Genomic DNA, 10706 nt, shown 5'->3' on the forward strand with positions numbered 1-10706 from the left:
CAAAGAGGCACTGAGTTTGAAGATAGGCATTGAAATACATCCACAGGTGCACCTCAAATTGATTGAAATGATGTCAATTAGCCAATCAGAAGCTTCTAAAGCTATTACATCATTTTCTGGAATTTTCCAAGTTGTTTAAAGGCACAGTCAACTTAGTGTATGTAAACTTCTGACCCACTGGAATTGTGATACAGTGAATTATAAGTGAAATAACCTGTCTGTAAACAATTGTTGAAAAAATTACTTGAGTCATGCACAAAGTAGATGTCCTAACCGATTTACCAAAACTATAGCTTGTTAACGAGGAATTTATGGAGTGGTTGAAAAACGAGTTTTAATGACTCCAACCTAAGTGTATGTAAACTTCCAACTTCAACTGTATATGCAGATGATACAGTCTTGTACTCAGCTGGCCCCTCCCTGGAGTTTGTGTTCAATGCTCTACAACAAAGCTTTCTTAGTGTCCAACAAGCTTTCTCTACCTTTAACCTTGATCCGAACACCTCCAAAACAAAGGTCATGTCGTTTGGTAAGAAGAATGCCCCTCCTCCCACAGGTGTTATTACTACCTCTGAGGGTTAAGAGCTTGAGGTAGTCACCTCATACAAGTACTTGGGAGTATGGCTAGACGGTGCACTGTCCTTCTCTCAGCACATATCAAAGCAGGCTAAAGTTAAATCTAGACGTGGTTTTCTCTATCGTAATCGCTCCTTTTTTACCCCAGCTGCCAAACTAACCCTGATTCAGATGACCATCCTACACATGCTAGATTACAGAGACATCATTTATAGATCGGCAGGTAAGGGTGCTCTCGAGCGGCTAGATGTTCTTTACCATTCGGCCATCCGATTTCCCACCAATGCTCCTTATAGGACACATCACTGCTCCTCTGTAAACTGGTAATCTCTGTATACCCGTTGCAAGACCCACTGGTTGATGCGTATTTATAAAACCCTCTTAGGTCTCACTCCCCCCTATCTCAGAGTTAAATAAAGGTTAAATAAAAAATGTTAATTAATTCACTGGCTGTTAGACCACATTATCTACCTAGAGAGTTTTCAACTGTATTTTTCGTAGCTCTCATCCTCCACATACAACACCCGTTCTGCCAATCACCAAATTCGACCCACGTAATCAATTAAGCAATGCATCTGCAGTAACCGAGTATTCCAGCCACTCTCTTAGTATGAACCGGATACAGTAGGATTCTAGGCTAACCTGGGCTGGCTCCTCTGTTCCAAGATCTTCAGGAACAGTCGAAGGGGGATAGGGCTTTGGAGCCATTATACTGGTGGTGCTTGTGGGACGGTGGGTAGGCTCTGCATGCGGAGCTCGGCGGCATCATCGCTCTGGGCTTGGTGGTGGCCTCAGTGGTTTGACACTGCTGCTGCTCACCGCTCTCCTTTTCCTTTGGCTTTGTTTGTATACTTTGGAAAAGCAGTGGCAGATTAGCTGGTTCGAGCTAGCTAAATGGGCTAAGGCTTATAACACTAACACTTTTTAAAGCTAGCCAAGAAGCTCTGCAGTGGTGGAGCGTGATGCAGAATTTAGTGAAGCAGTTCCAACGGTAAACTTGACCCACCCATTTAAATCAATATAAAATATTACTGTTAGAGGCATATCACGTTATTTACCTAGCCTACCACAGATGAGAAGAGTATTCCCCCGCTTTCTATGGAAATCCATAGGAGTCATACATACCCCAGTGGATTTCCATAGCCCCAATACACACCGCAGCGCTCTCTGCCCATTGTGCGGACATTGTGGGGATTTTGCGCCAACCTGTCACAATCATTTGAACTTTTTTGTTATTTTTATATATATTAGGGACATAAAGCTAAAACTGAAGTGGCGCAAGTTTGAACTGAGGGGGCTAGGCTCACTTTTTACCCCTCGAGGAGCCGGGCCCACTACAGAGCCAATAGATCTATGTACAAAGTCATCAACATGGGCCTTCACTACATCCTCCAACACCTCAACAACCCAAGGACATACACAAGGATATTGTTTGTGGACTTTAGCTCAGCCTTCAACATAATCATTCCGGACCTGCTACAGCACAAACTCACCGAGCTGAATGTACCCCATCGTCCGGTGGATCACCAACTTCCTCACCAACAGGAAACAGCACGTTAAGATGGGAAAACATCTTTCAGACTCCCCATCTCTCAGCACGGGGGCACCACAGGGTTGTGTGCTCTTCCCCATCCTCTACTAACTCTACACCAATGACTGCACCTCCAACAACCAACCTGGTTGGTCTCATCTCCGACTGTGACGAGTCCAAGCACAGTGGAGAGGTTGACCGCTAGGCGCAGTCGCAACAACCTGGAAATCAACACAGTCAAAACTGTGGAGTTGGTGGTTGACTACAGTAAATGCACCCCACTCTCTCTCCCCCTCGAGATTGATAGCTCAACCATCAGCATGGCCAAGTCATTCAAATTCCTGGGGACCATCATCTCCCACAACCTCAAGTGGGAGGACAACATCACAGTGGTGACTAAGAAGGCTGAACAGAGGATTACTATCTATTCAGCTGAGGAAACTCAAACTCTCTTTGACATTTCTGGTTCTGTTCTACATGTCCATCATTGAGTCCATCCTCACCTCTTCTATCAGTCTGGTTTGGGTCTGCATCTGCCTGTTGTATGGGTAAACTGCAGCGCATCGTCCGGTCACCTGCCCCCGGAAGTGTGCAGGTAAGATCGTCGCCGACCTTGCCCACCCCGGACACCCCATATTTAAAAAACTCCGCTCTGGAAGACGGTTTAGGGCAATCATGACCAAAACCACCCACCACCTGAACAGTATCGTCACCCATGCTGTGGCCCTCGTCAACCGGACATCGGGCTCATAGGGATTGATTGACTTTGCATTGGGCCAATTACTGCAGCTTGTCATCAATGACATCAATGACTGCACAACACTGTATATGCACTTTATATATTTACCATGGCTTATATAGATATATCCCCTCTGTAAATGGTATATTCCCACTGTAATCAGCCTATACTCCAGAGATTTATGTTTACTGTTCCCAATATTGTATGTTCTGTATGATGTCTATGTGGACTTGTCTGTATTCTGTTTGTATATTGTCTATTGCTAAGGCAAAATTCTAGGTATGTGTAAATGTACTTGGCGAAGATACACAATATTTGTTTTAGCTGAGGTTGAAGTGTTATTCATATACAACATTGAGAGAAATTAATCTAGTTGAAAGAGAAAGGAAAACTGCAATGCTGGGATCAGCATGTTCTAGTTTGAGCTAGATGTTCTATAATTGAGAATTCTGGGAACCCATTGGTGAGGAAACCAGCCTATTCATCAGGTAGTAATCCCAAATGGCACCCTATACGCTAGGGCTCTGCTCAAAAGTAGTGCACTCTATAGGGAATAGGGTACCATTTGGGAGGCATCTGAAATGTGTAGATCTATAGCCATTGGCAGTGACATTTAGCTCGGTCTCTACAGCAGCTCCTGCCTTATAGTGATATAGATGTCTCAGCCACAGTGTTAAACTAGAGCAATTTCCCTAATGGATGGTTCCTGATGAATTATTTTCATTTTTTTTCTCCTCTCCACTGAAATTAAAAACTTGGCTCCAGCTGCAGTAGCCTACAGACTGGTTGCAGTACAGAGACATGAGGATTTATATGTTAATTAATCATTCAAACTGTTGGAGGAAATGCCCCATCTGTGATTGGTAGGGTAGTGTTGGAGGATAAATACCTGTCTGTAATCATGTTTCCATCCAATCATTTCATGTAGATGAATTACCTAAAGCATGAAAAAAGTAATAAACTGTGCTGATTAGCCTGGTCTCATAGATGTAACATACAGTAGTAAATTAGTATTATATGTTACGTTTGCAGTGGTGGGCCATCAGGGCCTGCAAGGCCTTCTCTGCTGGCCTAAACATCATCAGAATATAATTTTTTTTTAAATATATTTTCCCACAAATATGTATTAAATTATTCCCCAGAGTAAGAGTTATACTCTTCATTTCATAGCTTTCCTCTTGGTTGCACTGCTTCCAGCCCCAGGTTGAGATTTGGAGGGCTGGTCTTTATGTTAGATCTTTTATCCAATCATATTCAGCCATCATGTGTTGCCAGGGGTCTAAAATCTGCCCTCGGGCCTTCAGAATCAACAGTGCGGGCGCTTGTAGCTTAAAGTGAATGGAAATTAAAATTTTGTGTCAACCAATCAGCTTTAGAGTTGGCTATTGTACGCCTGCTGGCTGGCTCCAGTGTTACACAGGAGCCAGCTAGCACGCGTAGTGCGTCCACGTCTTTTGATTGGATTACCAATATTGAGAGGCAGGTCCTATGGGCAGGTCTATGCAGATCTAGGAAACTGAATTTGATAAACGAATTAATTCGCGTTCTACTAAGCTGTTTTTTCAACCCACAATGGCGGAAGGAGGAGAAGATATCGATTTGGTCGAGGATATAATTATAACGCCATTCTCAAGACGAACTTTTCAAGAAAAGTTAGACATTGTAAGGAGAGGTCGCCCGACGCCACAAAGCCTGTCACAGGCGGGAAAGGGGTTCGTTCGCTCGCCACTTTCAAAGTTTCAACTACGAGCGCTATGGCTCCGAGAAGCACTGCAAACTGTACTGCTGGGAATGCCTATTATTTGCAAGTGATCGATTTGGTGTTTGGAGCCACACTGGCTTTGCAAACTTGAGTTGTCTGTTAAACACTGTTTACCCAAAAATGTCAATTTGTCAATTTCAAGGTGACGCAACGCCTGGTTATACTGCGTTTCTGTCTAAATGTATAGTGTCTAGAGCCATGGCATAATGATGGTAATAAGAGGTGGATTAATTCGGGTGGGACTGTGTAGTACCTCACTGAAGGCCTAGGCCCCAGGCCCACGGCACGCCACTGTACGTTTGGTATGGTCTAGCAACCCAAAGGTTGTGTGTTTGAATCTCATCACAGACAGCTTTAACATTTTAGCTACTTTGCAACTACTTAGCATGTTAGCTAACCCTTCCCCTAACCTTAACTCCAACTAACATTAGTCAGCTAGCTAAGGTTAGCCACAACAAATTGGAATTCGTAATATATTATACATATGGCAAATTTGTAACATTGTACCTTTTGCAAATTTGTAACATATCATATGATTTGTAATTCGTAACAATCAATCAAATGTATTTATAAAGCCCTTTATACATCAGCAGATGTCACAAAGTGCTTATACAGAAACCCAGCCAAAACCCCCAAAGAGCAAGCAATGTAGAACATATCATAAGACATGGATGATGACATTTACAAATTAATACATGCATACAAAATCGATAACGACACAGGGCGAGACTCAGATGCAGACACAGGAGGCAGATGGTTCGAGTCTCTGATATTTATTGAACAACAAGGGGCAGGCAAGAGGCAGGTCGAGGTCAGGCAAAAGTTCTTAAACCAGGTCAGAGTACAAACGGTACAGGGCGGCAGACAGGCTCGAGGTCAGGGTAGGCTGAATGGTCAGGCAGCTGGGCTTAGTGTCAAGGCAGGCAAGAGGTCAAAACCGGGAGGACTAGAAAAACAGAGACTAGGAAAAACAGGGACTCGGAAAACACGCTGGTAAGCTTGACAAGACAAGACAAACTGGCAACAAACAAACAGGAAACAAAGGAATAAATACCCTGGGAATAATGGGGAAGACAGGTGACACCTGGAGGTGGGTGGAGACAAAGACAGGTGAAACAGATCAGAGTGTGACAAAATGTAACATATCATACTAAATTGAGTGTCTCGAATTTACATAAATAATAATACGAAATGCTCTGAGACCAGGTTGGGATGACAGAAGCATGAAATGCTGGTACACTTGTATAAATGCTGACAATTTGTTTGTTTAACACGGTGGGATCTTTTTGTGTCTGTAAAAATGTATGATGTGAAAAATCATACATTTTATGATAACCATCATATCGAAGTAGGCAAAACTTGGAGTCACGCGATGACACAGTGTGTGTCATTGTGTGGTCATCCCACTACAAATCGGGAAAGCATGCAGTTTATTAGGCTACAGATGAAATAAATGATGATGAACTTCACAAGGTGGTAAACGTGCAAGGTGATGAGCTTGCTGCTGCTTTCCAATAAATATCGAGGGTCTTATTCTGGTGACATTATGATTGATGCTTGGCTGCCGTTTGACAAATACAAATAATATCGCTATTATCCATAATAATCTCATAATGTTGGTAGCCTACCTGCACTGTATCTGCAAGCTGTTGGCTGGAGCACACGTGCCAAGACAAGAGTGGGCACAGTTGGTATTTAACGCAAAAGTTTGTGTGACAAAATCATCAGTAGATTTGAAAATGCGATGGAAACCCATTACAACTTGTATTTTAAATTCGGTACATGGGAATTAACTGCAAAAGTTCATTTTAAGTGCACTATACTTTGCACACATACTTTTTTTTCCCATCAAGCCTGTCATGACATTTTTTATCCAACATCATAAAAAGGTTGAATGGAAACCTGGTTTGTGATTGGTATAGAGCAAAGTGTAGGAGGATAAATACCCTATTCGATTGATAGTGTCACAGAACAGCACAGTTTAATTTCTGGTTAAATTAAAGTGTTTCTCAGTGTGTTTCAGAGGCAGCGTTTAGGCCTACACAGTCTTTTGACCAATCAGATCAGCTCTGAAAAATATCTGATATGAAAAGTTACATTCTTGGTAAAAATATCAGAATTGTGCTGCCTGTGTAAACGAACGCACCCAAAGTATATCAGACTGCACCATGGCAGGGAGCTGGAAAATTATTACATAATTTTCTAGCTCCATGCCATGGTGAAGTCTGAGATAAAAAATGTCAAATTTGATTTAAAAAAATGTCACATTTTATTTATTAATACAAACTTCCTCCTGAATAGACAGAACAAAAATATAAACGCAACATGTAAAGTGTAGGTCCCATGTTTCATGAGCTGAAATAAAAGATCCCAGAAATGTTCCATATGCGCACAAATATTATTTCTCTCAAATTTGTTTACATCTCTGTTAGTGAGCAAGATAATCCATCCACCTGACAGGTATGGCATATCAAGAAGATCTTTGTGGGCTATACTCGGCCTTGTCTCAGGATGGTAAGTTGGTGGTTTAAGATATCCCTCTAGTGGTGTGGGGGCTGTGCTTTGGCAAAGTGGGTGGGGTTATATCCTGCCTGTTTGGCCCTGTCCGGGGGTATCATCGGATGGGGCCACAGTGTCTCCCGACCCCTCCTGTCTCAGCCTCCAGTATTTATGCTGCAGTAGTTTATGTGTCGGGGGGCTAGGGTCAGTCTGTTATATCTGGAGTATTTCTCCTGTCTTATCCGGTGTCCTGTGTGAATTTAAGTATGCTCTCTCTAATTCTTTCGTTCTCTCTCTCGGAGGACCTGAGCCCTAGGAACATGCCTCAGGACTACCTGGCCTGATGACTCCTTGTTGTCCCCAGTCCACCTGGCCGTGTTGCTGCTCCAGTTTCAACTGTTCTGCCTGTGGCTATGGAAACCTGACCTGTTCACCGGACGTGCTACCTGTCCCAGACCTGCTGTTTTCAACTCTCTAGAGACAGCAGGAGCAGTAGACATACTCTGAATGATCAGCTATGAAAAGCCAACTGACATTTACTCCTGAGGTGCTGACCTGTTGCACCCTCAACAACCACTGTGATTATTATTATTTGACCCTGCTGGTCATCTATGAACATTTGAACATCTTGGCCATGTTCTGTTATAATCTCCACCCGGCACAGCCAGAAGAGGACTGACCACCACCCATAGCCTGGTTCCTCTCTTGTCACGCCCTGACCATAGTAATCTGTTTATCTTCTTATGGCTGCAGGGGCAGTATTGAGTAGCTCGGATGAAAGGTGCACAGAGGTGCCCAGAGTAAACGGCCTGCTCCTCAGTCATAGTTGCTAATATATGCATATTATTATTAGTATTGGATAGAAAACACTCTGAAGTTTCTAAAACTGTTTGAATTATGGCTGTGAGTATAACAGAACTCATATGGCAGGCAAAAACCTGAGAAAAAATCCAAACAGGAAGTGAAAATTCTGAGGCTGGTCGAGTTTCAACCAAGATCCCATTGAAATCACAGTGAGATATGAATAAGTATTAAGTATAAGTATACACTTCCTACGGCTTCCACTAGATGTCAAAAGTCTGTAGAACTTTGTCTGATGACTCTACTGTGAAGGGGGGGCGAATGAGAGGAGAATTAGTCACCACTGCCATGAGGTGACCATTCTTTGACCATGCGCGGTCACATGAGAGGGAGCTCCGTTCCATCGCTCATCTGAAGTCAATGTAATTCTCCGGTTTGAACGTTATTCAAGATTTATGTTAACAACATTCTAAAGATTGATTCAATACATCGTTTGACATGTTTCTACTGACTGTTACGGAACATTTGGACATTGTCAGGTTTTAGTGAACGCGCTTTGTGACTTTGCAATTGTTTACCAAACGCGCTAACCAAAGTAGCTAATTGGACATAAATAATGGACATTATCGAACAAATCAAGCATTTATTGTGGACCTGGGATTCCTGGGAGTGCATTCTGATGAATATCATCAAAGGTAAGGGAATATTTATCATGTAATTTCTGGTTTCTGTTGACTCCAACATGGCGGTTAATTTGACTGTTGTTTTGAGCGCCGTCTCAGATTATTGCATGGTTTGCTTTTTCCGTAAAGTTTTTTTGAAATCTGACACAGCGGTTGCATTAAGGAGAGGTATATCTATAATTCCATGTGTATAACTTGTATTATCATCTACATTTATGATGAGTATTTCTGTTGAAACGATGTGGCTATGCAAAATCACTGGATGTTTTTAGAACTAGTGAATGTAACGCGCCAATATAAACTCAGATTTTTTTATATAAAAATGAACTTTATCAAACAAAACATACATGTATTGTGTAACATGAAGTCCTATGAGTGTCATCTGATGAAGATCATCAAAAGGTTAGTGATTAATTTTATCTCTATTTGTGCTTTTTGTGACTCCTATCTTTGGCTGGAAAAATGGCTGTGCTTATTGTGGTTTGGTGTGACCTAACATAATCGTTTGTGGTGCTTTCGCTGAAAAGCATATTTGAAATCGGACACTTTGGTGGGATTAACAACAAGATTACCTTTAAAATGGTATAAGACACATGTATGTCTGAGGAATGTTAATTATGAGATTTCTGTTTTTTTAATTTGGCGCCCTGCACTTTCACTGGCTGTTGTCATATCGATCCCGTTACCGGGATTGCAGCCATAAGAAGTTATTCTCTGTGTTGGTTGGGGCGTGATAGTGACTTGGGTGGGTCATCTAGGTGAATTTGTATGTCTATGGTGGCCTGATATGGTTCCCAATCAGAGGCAGCTGTTTATCGTTGTCTCTGATTGGGGATCATATTTAGGTAGCCATTTCCCCATGGTTATTCGTGGGATCTTGTCTACATTTAGTTGCCTGAGTGCACAACAGTAGCTTCACGTTTCGTTTTTTGTGCTTGTTTGTTTTGCTGAGTTTCGGTTTATTAAAAGTATGTGGAACTCTACTCACGCTGCGCCTTGGTCTATTCATTACGATGAGCGTGACATCTCTAGGTTTCTTCCTAGGTTCTGGCCTTTCTAGGGAGTTTTTCCTAGCCACCGTGCTTCTACACCTGCATTGCTTGCTGTTTGGGGTTTTAGGCTGGGTTTCTGAACAGCACTTTGAGATATCAGCTGATGTAAGAAGGGCTTTATAAATAAATGTGATTTGATTTAGAGTTGTACAATGCAAATGGCTATAATAAGCCTACATACGGAGTGGAATTTGCAAATACAACAGTCAAAATACCTAATATAAGGCCTACAGTCCGTGCTCCCAAATACTGAAAAGTGCGATTTATTAGGGTACATGATCACCACAGTAGCCCCACACAGCTATACAAATACATTATGCAATTATATGGCCATTAAATAACACACAACAGCATGGCATATTTAGATAGTGGAATAACCCTAAATCATATTTACTTTCTATTTTGCAGTTCAGGCGGTCATTTGCTGAAAGGCCAAGCCTATACAATGGCATCTACTGGAATAACGTCATTATCGAATGCCATTCTAAAACAAGTTTTAGACTTTTATTTTGGAAATGAAACCGGAAGCTGCAAAGCATCTCTAACATCTGGGCTAGAGTTGCTTGATTGACTAGCTAAGTTTCGACTAGCTACATTCGGTTCATGTCCTTTGCAGATGCCACATTCCTGACAAAAGTTTGTACGTTTAAAAAAGATCTGTAACCGAGTAAAGGGAGATGTAAAGTAAGAATTGAACGTGTAAATTTTAATTCATAGTAGTAACATAGTAAGTTTACAGATCTAATTGAACGGTTACGTTTCATGCATGGCTTTTCCTATGATCCTAACAATTTACGTATGGATTTGATTACGATCCTAACGAGACGTATGTTCAACATTTTGGCAGATACTGGCTCCATATATCTGGTCCAAAGGAGTATGACATTGTTGCCGCCCATAGCATTGAAGGTAAGGGAAGCCAGCAAGCGTCAGGCCTCCCTTGACAACAAAAAAAGTTTTTTTTTTTTTTTTTAAATGTACCAATCAGCGTTGAGCTAAATAAACTGAGCGAGCTCAACTGTGAATGGCCCTGGCGCACCCCAAAAAAATTGTCAAGGAAAGC

Source organism: Salvelinus alpinus, chromosome 26 (genome assembly GCF_045679555.1).
Source record: "Salvelinus alpinus chromosome 26, SLU_Salpinus.1, whole genome shotgun sequence".
Taxonomy (NCBI): Eukaryota; Metazoa; Chordata; class Actinopteri; order Salmoniformes; family Salmonidae; genus Salvelinus; species Salvelinus alpinus.